The 11529-nt window shown below is 36.3% G+C and overlaps 1 pseudogene; it reads left to right on the top strand.

The window, feature by feature from the left end:
• Positions 1-5815: 5815 nt before the first annotated feature.
• LOC101977766 (uracil-DNA glycosylase pseudogene) lies at positions 5816-11286 on the top strand (annotated as a pseudogene).
• Positions 11287-11529: the final 243 nt, after the last annotated feature.

Here is an 11529-nt window from a genome sequence, read left to right as displayed (position 1 = left end):
TGTTCTGACAGGGAACAGATTGCCATGCAGACATCATGCTGGGAACTGAATGTATCAGAGAGAACAATTTTATGGAATCTAACAATACCTTGCAAGCTTGAGAAATACCAGATTGACTAGTTTGCCTCCTGACCTGGACTTTCCGGTGGCTTTATAAAATTTTTGACCACCCTGACTCATATCAGTTTCTAATTATTGGACTTGCTCCGATCCTCCCACTCTCCCTCCCCCAAACAAGGACCTACTCTGATTTTATCTCTCAAGGTAGTTTTAATAGATTCTTAGTTTAGTTTATAAATTAGTTTATAATATTGCAATATCACATTCTTATACAAGCTCATTATATCTACAGTCCCTTTCATATGAATGAGATATTTTCTCTGGCTAAACATGCAGTTTCAATTAGCCTTAAATTGTTAATAGGTCTTTCACTGATTCATTCAAATAATATTTATTGAGCAACCACTATGTGTCAGAAACTCTTCTAAGTGAACTAATAAACAAGCATTTCCAACTTGGGAACATGCATTTTAAAGGAGAGACAGAACAACAAACAGTAGATATAAGAAGTAAATAACATAGCATATTAGAAAGTGACATATACTATAGAAATAAAAAAGTGGAGCAGATTAAGGAGGATTAGGAATGCATACATAGGCGTAAATTACAGTTAAGTACAGCAATCACTGTAGCTCGCACTGAAAAGATAAATTGCTACTCCTCCCATTCCTGCAGACACACACCTTTTCAAGTGTGTATGCTGCTCAAGAGGAGGAATCTCTCTTTGGAGTCCCCCCAAAAGGGTGCAGCCATGAGATTCACTTTGAGTACGAGATAATAACAACTATGATCAAAAACATGACAAGAAGCGCGTGTGTACTGGGATTTGCCTTCCCTTGCTGCTAAGGAAAACTCTTTGTCACAAAGTAAAGAAATTTCCTTTTGCTTGCCAGGAGATGGGAGAGTCCAAGTAGAAATCAAACTTCCATTTTTCCAAAACTTTTCAGCTAACATTCTAGCTGACAGACAATTCAAGGGAAGTCATTCCACATCATCTACCTCCAGTTGAGCTGACACAGACAAGAAGAATAGGCGAGCCAACCCACATAATCATGATCAATAACAGACTGTGGGATGCCTTAAACCACTGAAATTTGTGGTTAGCAAAGTGGTACACTGTCATTTTAACAAAGGCTTGAAGGAAGTCAGGGAGTGTGACCTGTGGATGGCTGGAAGAACAGCCTGTGGAAATCCCCTGAAGCAGAAGGCAAGCTGTAGGCTTTAAGCAGGAAAAGGGAGCCACTGTAAAAAAGAGGGAAGTAAGGAGAGAGAGAGAGAGAGAGAGAGAGAGAGAGAGAGAGAGAGAGAGAGAGAGAGAGAGAGAGAGAGAGAGAGAGAGAGAGAGAACAAGGAGATAAAAGGTAGGGCTTTGGGAGGGACCTTCTAGGTTACTTACACCCTTGGAAATAAAATGGCTTTTATTCTGAAGAGTCTCACCCCTGAATTCCAAGTACCCCTCTAGGGAGCCCCATGTCATTTTTTTCCCACTTGGGTAGCCAATCCTTTGCTTGGATGAACACTGCATGTGCCAAGTTATTCCATTGGCAGCTTATTATAGCTCTTCTTCACTCCTCCCTCAGACAGGCAGCTAGCCAAGATGCACCTCTTTCTTCAGACTTCTAAGTGTGCTCCAGTGGTCAATTTTCAATGTCCTACAAATTTCAGGTGAAGAATAATAAACTTTATTAGCCAATCCTAGAATAAATCTCTCTTTCTCTCTAAATTTAAGTAAAGAGATAATAAGCTCCCCAATATCTCTACCTTTGGAGAAGAATGAAGTTCACAACACACCAACAACTTTTTTTGACAAAGATTCCTGCAATTTCTAGCTTTTTACTTTGTTTTGTCAATCTCATTTAGGCTATAGATAGATGGGCATGTAAGAATGCAACACTATTTTTGTACTTTCCTTTTGGAAATTCTGAAGGTTCATCTTGCACCTGAATTTGGAATGTAACACTTGTTATTTTATCAGTGTTGTTATTGGTTCATCTGAAATTACAAATAAACTAGGGTATCTTAATGTGCTTCTAGAGATACTGTCTGACATGGAAGTCTGATTTTCCATGACTAAAGTAGAGGAAGAACAATATTTTTAAAACACTATCTTCCAAATTATTTAGTTTAGATGCCATCTCTTACAATCTGACTCTAAGTCTCTTGCAGAATATATAACAATTGTTCTTCTTTATTGAATAGTTAGTTGTAATTTCATTTACTTAGCCATTCACTTTTAAATTTATACAGATATCAAATAGTAAGTCTTCTCAGGTACCATGTATGAATTAGTTTCCAGGGGCATAGAGAAGACTGTCATGCTTCCTAACTCCAAGGATTTCATAGTTAATTCGTCAACAAATTCAAAAGCCATCTTAAACAGATATGCGAAAAATGTTTGTTGAAGATATTTAATCATAATTTCAGATGAAAATAGAAGAAAAATTAATTCAAAATTAGCTTAAACATTAAAAATATATTATATTATTATAGAGATCCAAATTTTGTGCAGCTTCAGGGTTGACTTAATCCATTTATTTAACTCCATTTTCCCTGTCTCTGTTCTGTTTTGCCACTTACTTTTAAATTCAGCTTGTAATGAGACGGTTATATTACCTCTGGAATTCACTTCCATGTCTAACAATGTCCAGAGGAAAAGACAAAATATCGATTTCAGAAGCACTAAAAGAAGCAGCCCCAAGAAATATCTCTTAACATTGGATTGTCATAAGTTGTCATATGACACTGCAGAATTAATACTACTACTTGTAGAAAAATCAAGTGCATTCAATCCCCAGGGGGTAAATAATCAAATGCAACCCTCAAGTTGGAATTGGGATAGCTTTCTCTGAGAACTTAGATTTGTGAATATAGTCGGTTACATGAATACTTTCCAGATTCTGATAGGAAAAAGAAAGGTTGGGATTGCTTGTTAAGAATGTTCACTACTGTGGATCTAGATAATAGGAGAGAAGAATTTTACTTAGTAAGGTGGGATCAGGAAAGGACTCTTTGTGGGAGTAACACTTAAGGCCTAACTAGGACTTCTAAATAGGAGTTATCCAAGAAGGAGGGAAGAGGATGGATGAAAAAGCCTTATTAGGGTAGTGGACATCTTAGGCAAGGTACAGTATTTTCTGGATCATGGGATTTGGGAAGAAAGGCAAATAAATTGGGTTTATCTAGAACAGAACTGTGCCCAGATATTGACAGCATTATTGAAGGGACTCATCAGCTGTTTCTCTCATGTAAAAGGTTGAGAATTTTCCATAAGTAGATATACTAAACTTTATCTGCCAGAGCATCTCCTAAGAGATCTCCTGGGGAATCAGAACCCAGGGATGGTCTAGGCAGAGTACTTGTTGTTTACTAGATTACACAGAATAGCTGATAGATATTGTTTTTCTGCCTTGATCTAGAAGACACTTTAAGACCATTTCTTTAACATACAATTTAGAAGAACTAAGGACTATGAAGCCAGACTGTAAGAATTTGGGTCCAACTTCTGGCCCTGTTGCTACTTGAGTTTGAGGAGGTTATGCAATTTTTGTGTTCCCCATTTATTTTCTGTGAAATGGGTGTAATATAGACCTCACTTCAAATTTTTAATGGACTAAATATGTTGCCATATATTAAAACACTTGGAAGAATACTTGGTAGGCACCACATAAGAACTACAAAGCTGTTGGTTAGTGGCATTGTTGCTGTTCTCCTGAAACTTCTAGGGGAGGTAAAGCTTAGAATACTAGAAGCAGGCGAAACATCCCCTGATCGTCTTTTCTTTTAAAATATAAATCTGAAAGTAGGAGAAAGCAAACAGAAAGTAAGAAAAGAAAAAACAAATTCTTTTCAAGTTTTAAAGCAGACAGTTTAGATCTTCTTTCTCCAAACTTATAGTTTGGCTTCCTAAAGAGCAGGGTGGTGGGAGAATGCATGGATTTGGGTCTAAATGGGTAAAGGTGAGTAGCAAAGTTGCTTACTCTGAAAGAAAGGACTGTGGGTTTTCTTGGGGTGCCAGCTGTACATGTGAGCAGGATTCTAATAGCATCCTAAAAAGCAGATACTAGAGTGAGAGGGAGAGAAAAAGGTTTCCAAAGGCAAAAGGAGAATTCAGTGGTAAATCCTCCTTGGTGATGTTACTAAGAAAGATGAGGGTGGAAAGTCTCCTTCATCTCCTCACTGCCAACCTCTGCCCTTATTTCGAAAGTATAATATTTCATGGCCTGCTAGGGCCTTCTGCTTGACCTGCTATATACAATTCTTTTCACCTTTCTTGTGGGTAGCATGTCAGGATCCACGGGTTTGCATGTCTGTTTGTATTCTGTGTAACGGTATGGAAGGATTTCCTTCCTTGTAATTTCATGATTACATTTTTAAATGAATAGATATTTATTACTCTGAAAGTAATTTTCCACATCTGTTCTTGTCTTCCAGATTCAGAGAATCAGATATGCATATAGCCTATTGTAATGTAGTAAATTGTGTCCCTTAACAATATATGTTCAAAGGGCTGGGGCTGTAGCTCAGCAGCAGAGTGCTTACTTAGCACATGTGAGGCACTGGATTTAATCCTCAGCACCACATAAAAACAAGCAAGTAAAATAAAGGCATGCTGTCTATCTACAACTACATTTTTTTTTTTAAAAAAAGATATGTTCAAGTCTTAATTCCTACTTGCTGATATGCCCTTATTTGGACATAGGGTCTCGAGAAGTAAACAAGTTAAGAAGAGGTCATCCTAGATTAGGATGGGTACTAAATCCAATGATTAATGACCATGAGAGGGAGATAGAGACACACAGAGGGAAGAGGGCCATCTGTGATGGAGACAGATTGAAGTGATGTAGCTATAGGTCAAGGCTTGCCAACAATTGCTAGCAACTATAAGATGCTAGGGAAATGCAAGGAAGAGAATTTTTCCTAGAGTCCTCAGAGAGGACATGGGCCTGTTGGCATATTGATTTCAGAACTGTGAGAGAATAAATTTCTGCTTTTCTTTTCTTTTCTTTTTTTTTTTTTTTGCCACTAACTTTGTAGCAGCTTGCTATTGCAGTTCTAGAAAACTAATAAACTTGTGCTGAAATATTTAAAAACTCTAGTGTATAGGCTATACCATGTACTGGGACTTTGGTGTATAAAAGCCAGATTTCTATATCATTCTCTCCTGGCTGTAACCAAGTCTGATATCAATATTCTCATCAGGAAAAAAAAATAAATCTGCAATAAATTCAGATTTTGAAATAAAAGCATGAAGACTGGGAAGGACACTTTCTTCTTCCTGTTAGATCTTACAGCAAACACATATCCTGTCTGCTGTCAATATGGATATTTATCATCATCTTATCATCATCTCTTTCTGAAATTTAAAACACTTCTTTCACTGTATCAGATTTGTTTTGTTGGATGAGAATCGTGATAGCTGAGTCTTCATAGGATGCTGTTATCAACTTCGGTTCTGTTTTGTTTTGTGCAGACTTAATGAAGCAAATAAAGATTTACCAGTCCCCTGGACACTTTTTTATTCCTTAGCAAAGGAATTTAAATGTAACGATTGCTGATGAAGAATGACAGAACATTTTGGTTAGTGCACATAAAATTGTTGTTTATTCAGCTCATAACAAATACATTTTAAATTTAATTTCGAGTTTCCTCTTTCCTCTCCCTATGAACCTTTGCTTCGGAATGCTTCTCACGGCCAAAATGCTTTCCCAAATTGGATAGACACGCCATTGCTTCGGAGACCAAATTAGCCTCCGAGATGGGCTGCCTGGTGCTCACACTGTCAGCAGCACCACAGTCCGCAGGCCAGTTGCCAGTTTGTAACAGTGTCCAGGGAGATATCGGCTTCCTAACTGATTTCCTCCCTCTTCCCAACCTAATTATTTGGAGACCTTCAAGCTTTCCAGAAATATCTGCAATTAGTCAGATGGTATCTAGGGCTTTGTTTAAAATTACAATAGAAAATTTATCAAGACCATTTGGTCTAATCTCTCTCATCATCTTCCCAGTGGAGTTTTCCTTTTTTCTCTGGAGATGAGAAATGAAACACCATGATTATTACATAGTTACAGAGAATAATAAAGATAATAATGCTTGAAATTACTATTATACCATTAAGAGGAATGATATGTGTAAAGATAATTCCTTGTAAGATGTAGATAGATTTTCTTCCCCAAGCTCAAACAATGATTAGTTACTAGCTTCACTACCTCCCTTTGTTGATGGTTGTTTGAACCTTGATTTTCTAAACTAGAGGTCATGAGTTTAATCTTCACTAGATTCTCAACCTCGTATTTAAATGTAGTAATTGTAGATTAAACAGATGTTTTGAAATATTTACTATTATTAAAACTTGCTTCAACAGAAATTGTGAATATATTTCCACATACAGGCACTAGTAAGAGTAAGTGGTCCTGTTGTCCACTAACTCAGGCAAAGAATGGCATTTTCAAATGAAATGTAACCTCCCCATATGACTTGATTTGCCAGGACTTCTTTGTGTGGAATCATGTCTTTTCACATCTTAGGTTTTTCCATTTTCCAAATTATCTCAGTTTGGGGCAAGAATGATACTAGTCACAACCAAAGAGGCTGCTTTCAAAAGCAGGGCTCCTTTCTATTGTCAGGTCAATATGGTGCTGTAACTGTCTTTTTATCTAACTTCAAGAGGCTTCTTGTGTGAAGCTGTCTTGGTCCATCAGAAAGTGTATGAAGTTATCTCCTTCTGGTCTCATGCATTTGTAGACTATGCAGCTTTTCATCAAACTGCAAAAATATACAAGATGAATCTAAAATTTGTCCTGGATGTTTAAGTCCATCACTGTAAAAGTAAATGAAAATCCACCTATCTTTTCTGTGGAAAATAATGTGCTATTGAGTAACTTTTAGCTCTTAAAAAAAAAAGTGAATAAAATTTGCAAGTGTCATTTGTATGAGAAAAGGCCCCTGAAGAGATCTGAAAGCAATTCCTTATATTCTTCCATGAACCTGCACTTGGTCAGTGTGCTCCAGAACTTTCGGGTTTCCAAATGGGACTTAGAGCTACTGTTGGGTCACTCAGGCTTACTGATGGATTCATTTACATGGGTCCCAGCTCCATTCCATGAGCAATAACAGACTACCCTAGATACTTATATTTACTCGGTGTTTAGCAGATGAGATTTGTGAAACACATTAAGTTATTAGTTACTGGGAACTTTTAAAGTCTTGTTTTTGACTAGTTGATGTGAAAGAGCATGTGACACAGCCAGTATGATAGAGTCCTAGGGTTATCCTGTTTACAATAAATTGGCTGAATATAAAAAAATAAATATAGTAATTGGTGCAAAACAGTTTTTCAATAATTATTGTTGAATGAAATAATAAATGAGTTAATAACAGGAAAATTTTTGAAGTAAACATATTATATTTTATTGTAGTAAATTTCTTTTCCAAATACTTTTACACTTTTTATGTCTATGCAGCAAATACTTGGTTAGCCAAATTTAAAAAGAGAAAAAAATCTACTTAGAATGAGTTTGATTTTTAGTTCTGCCATTTGCCATGTTCTTTAGCAAGTCACAAACTGCACCAGTGAATTGGAATTTACAAACGCATACACACATTTCATTAAAGGTTTCTTTTAATGCAACATTAAATATAAGCTTGACAGCCTCTTAGTCTCCTATCTCCAACCTTATTTCCTTTTTCATCTCCTCAGAGTCAGCCATTTCATGAATTTAATATGAACTCTTCCAGTTACAAATGTAAATGTACACATCAATGAAAAAATGCAATATTGCATACCTAAGACTTTTAAAAACTTACACAGATGTTATCAAAGTGTACATGTTATCTTGAAGCTTGCTTTCCCCCTCACTATCAGAGTTTTCAAGATTTGTTCTTGAAACTACACAATATCATATATTATTAATTTTTTAATTCATGGGGAACAGCAGAGCATGGTTCTTAAAGAAATATAGACTTTGTAGCCACACCATCTGAGTTTATAACCTATTACTGTGGCACCTTGGGGAAATTCCTTATTCTCTCTGAGCCTCAGTTTCCTTATTTATAATATGAAGACTATAATAGTATGACATCTATGATTAGATCAGCACTACTATGATGATAAAATAACTTATCCCTACCCTAGGACAGTGTCAGTACTTAGGAGGAACAACATACCTGTTGGTCTTACTAACTGTTATTGGACTGTTTCACAGATACCTTTGTATTCATTTGTGGGCATCCTCCTCATTAACATCTTAGACATTGCATTGCTGGCTTATAGAGTTCATTTAGGATTTTTGATGATCCTGAATTGTTCTCTATATTGTTTGTGCTAATTTTTGTGTGTAAGGATTTCCATTTTTTCTCTATCCTTCCCGACTTGAAAATTGTCAAATTTCTTGTGAAATAAATTTCATTTTTGTTATTATTTTATTTCTTAATTACAGGTGAGGATGAACATATTTTTAAGTATCCTTTGGACATTCTTATTTCTTCTTTTATGAATTGTGAACTATGCTTTGCTTGACTCTTGATCTAAGTTATCTGTCCTATAGGAAAAGATTATTCCTAAATAATTTATTGAGTCAATCCCATTGATATGCCACCTCCATCATATAAGTTTCCATAAATTTAAAGATACACAAATCTTTATTTTTGGCTTACATTTCTTCTTCTTATTTATTCTGTCACCAACACTGTCTCCCCACCCAAACTCTGCCCCACAATAGTTTTATGATAATCTTTAAATGTTTTCCCCTTTGTTCTTTATTTTCAAATCTGCCTTGGCAATACTATATTTTTAGCTTTTTACATGGATTTGCAGACCTATGAGAAACCTTGTTCAGGGTTGGGGATATAGCTCAGGTGGTAGAGTGCTTGCCTCGCATGCATAAAGCTCTAGGTTCAAACCCTAGCACCACAAAAAGGAAAAAGGAGAAATCTTGTTCAAATGTTTTCTTAAGTAGCACTTAATATTTATATTAATTTTGGGGAAATATATTCCATATTTTTGATTCCCCCTGCATTGCTATCCATTAATTCAGTTGATATACTTTAAGAGCATTTTGTAAATTTCTCCTGAATAATAAAATAGAAATGTGTGTGAACACACATTACAAAATGAAAAGATATATATGACTATATATATATAATATATGTATATATGTGACATTTTGTTTTTAAAATAACAGTTTAACTACACTACACAGGAAAATTCTGGAAAATCTGATCTTAAAAAGATTGCCCTTTGTTCTCAGTGAAACTTTTATCAGCTCTTTGCCTAAATAATTGTTTGACCTAAATTTTATTCCATTTTATTTTCTTGATCATATCATAAAATAAAATTTATAGGTAGAGAATTATACAAGAAGTGTGCATTTTGAAAATACCAAAGTAGGAAGTGAAAACACCTCAAAAAATCATATATCACCAAACTGGGACCAAATGCTAAATGCTAAAGATCAACAGGGTTGTGATCTAAACTAATGGTCCAATGTGGACTCAGTGTGTTCACTTTCATTCCTCTCTTAAAACTCCATGTTTGCTTCCATCCTGCTTTTACTTCTCTTGTTAGTCTGATAGATTTTTTTTTAATTTGTAAAGAATTATGCTTGAGAAACTTTGGAATATAGAAGATCATTTAAAAGCATCATTCTCATCTTAATTAGAAGCTATCATGTATTAGTTAAATGGTAGAAAGACAATGAAAAAAAAGAGTCTATATTTTAAAGACAAATATTGTAGATTTCAGCAAATATATTTTCTGGTTCTTATCTAATGAGACAGCTCATTGTAGTTCAACAATTTCTGTACAGGGTACAGAGCAACTTACACAAAAGTGCTAGATATTAAACCTTTCCCTTGTGATTTTATACAATTTCCTGCTAGTGTGCCCTACAGAATTAGAACATAGCAGAGAGTCAAGTTACTGGCTGAGATACTATAATGAAGTGATTTATTGCTTAGGAACCTGAGCCTCAGGTTAAAATTTAAACTCTACCATCTTCTTACCCAATTCATAAGAAATTTGTCCAAACAGTTATTTCTATTTTTTAAGCTAGGAACAATTTCTTATAAAATATGCATATACAATAAACAAGTTACTTCACTAATGATTGTCAGGATTAATATTCCAGAAATATATAGTCACTGTGTTGTATTCATTTTAATTTCCTCATTTTTATATATTTGTCTTTGTTTTATTTATTTGTCTCACTGTTATATTAGTCTCTATCACAGAACTTTTCACACTACCCTCATAATTGTCTGCTTCTTCTCATTTCCAAACTAAAATTTGTCTATTTGGTGAACAGGAATAAGTCTACATTTATTATTTTGTTTTTCAGTGAAACAAAGTGTCTTGCATTTGAAAACACAGGTAGAAAGACTTAAAAGTCGGTGCCTGCAGGTTGACCCGAGAACTGTGTGGCAGCTGTAGCTGACAAGAACAGCGAAGCAGAGGACTGACAAGCCCACCAAGAAGGCCCAGGCCAGGCAGGAGGCACCCGGCGGCCATTCTCCTCACTGCTGAGCCAAGAGCAGTTGGTCTGCATCCAGAAAATCAAGGCTATGGCCGCAGCTTGCTGGGGGCAAGAGTTGGAAGAAGCACCTCAGTAGAGAGTTCGGGAAACTGTATTTTATAATGGAGATGGTGCAGAAGAAAGAAAACATTACACTGTTTATCCACCTCCACACCAAGTCTTCACGTGGACTCAAACATGTGACATAAGAGATGTGAAGGTTGTCATCCTGGTACAAGATCCTTGTCATGGAATCCATCAAGCTCATTGTGCTCTGCTTTAGCATCCAAAGATCTGTTCCACTTCTGCCCAGTTTGGGCAACATTTATAAAGAGCTGTCTACGGACATAGATAGTTTTCATCTGGCCATGGAGATTTATCGGGATGTGCCAAACAAGGTGACCTATTGCTCAGTGATGTGCCAACTGCCCGGGTCCATCAAACCAATTCGCTTAAGGAGAGGGTTTGGGAGCTGTTCACTGATGCAGTCATGTACTGGCCGAATCAGAACTTGAATGGCTTCGTCTTCCTGCTCTGAGGCTCTTATGCTGGGAAGAAGGGCAGTGCCATTGTCAGAAAGGGGCATCATATACTGCAGACTGCTCATCCCTCCCCCCTGTCTGTGTACGGAGGGTTCTTTGGGTATAGACATTTTTCTAAAGCTAATGAGCTGTTGCAAAATTCTGGCAAGAAGCCCATCGACTGGAAGGGGCTGTGACCTTGTACTGAAGTGAGGGTCTCTTCTTCACCAGAGGAGGTTTTTGAGAAGTGGCTGTTGAAGTATTTGTTAGTAATGAAGTCATTGAAAATTTCCTTATTTTAAGTGCCTTGCATAAGAGGAAAGAGCTTCTATTCAGCAGCAAAGAACCAGGCTCTCCAGCCAGGGACAGCAAATATACACTTTGACCATTTCTGCATTTTAACCTTCCAAGCACAATAAGTTAAGGGTCCAAGGAAGGCA

Source organism: Ictidomys tridecemlineatus, chromosome 3, assembly GCF_052094955.1.
Source record: "Ictidomys tridecemlineatus isolate mIctTri1 chromosome 3, mIctTri1.hap1, whole genome shotgun sequence".
NCBI lineage: Eukaryota > Metazoa > Chordata > Mammalia > Rodentia > Sciuridae > Ictidomys > Ictidomys tridecemlineatus.
Note: the sequence above shows the minus strand (reverse complement) of the source record. Positions and strands in the feature narration are given on the sequence as shown.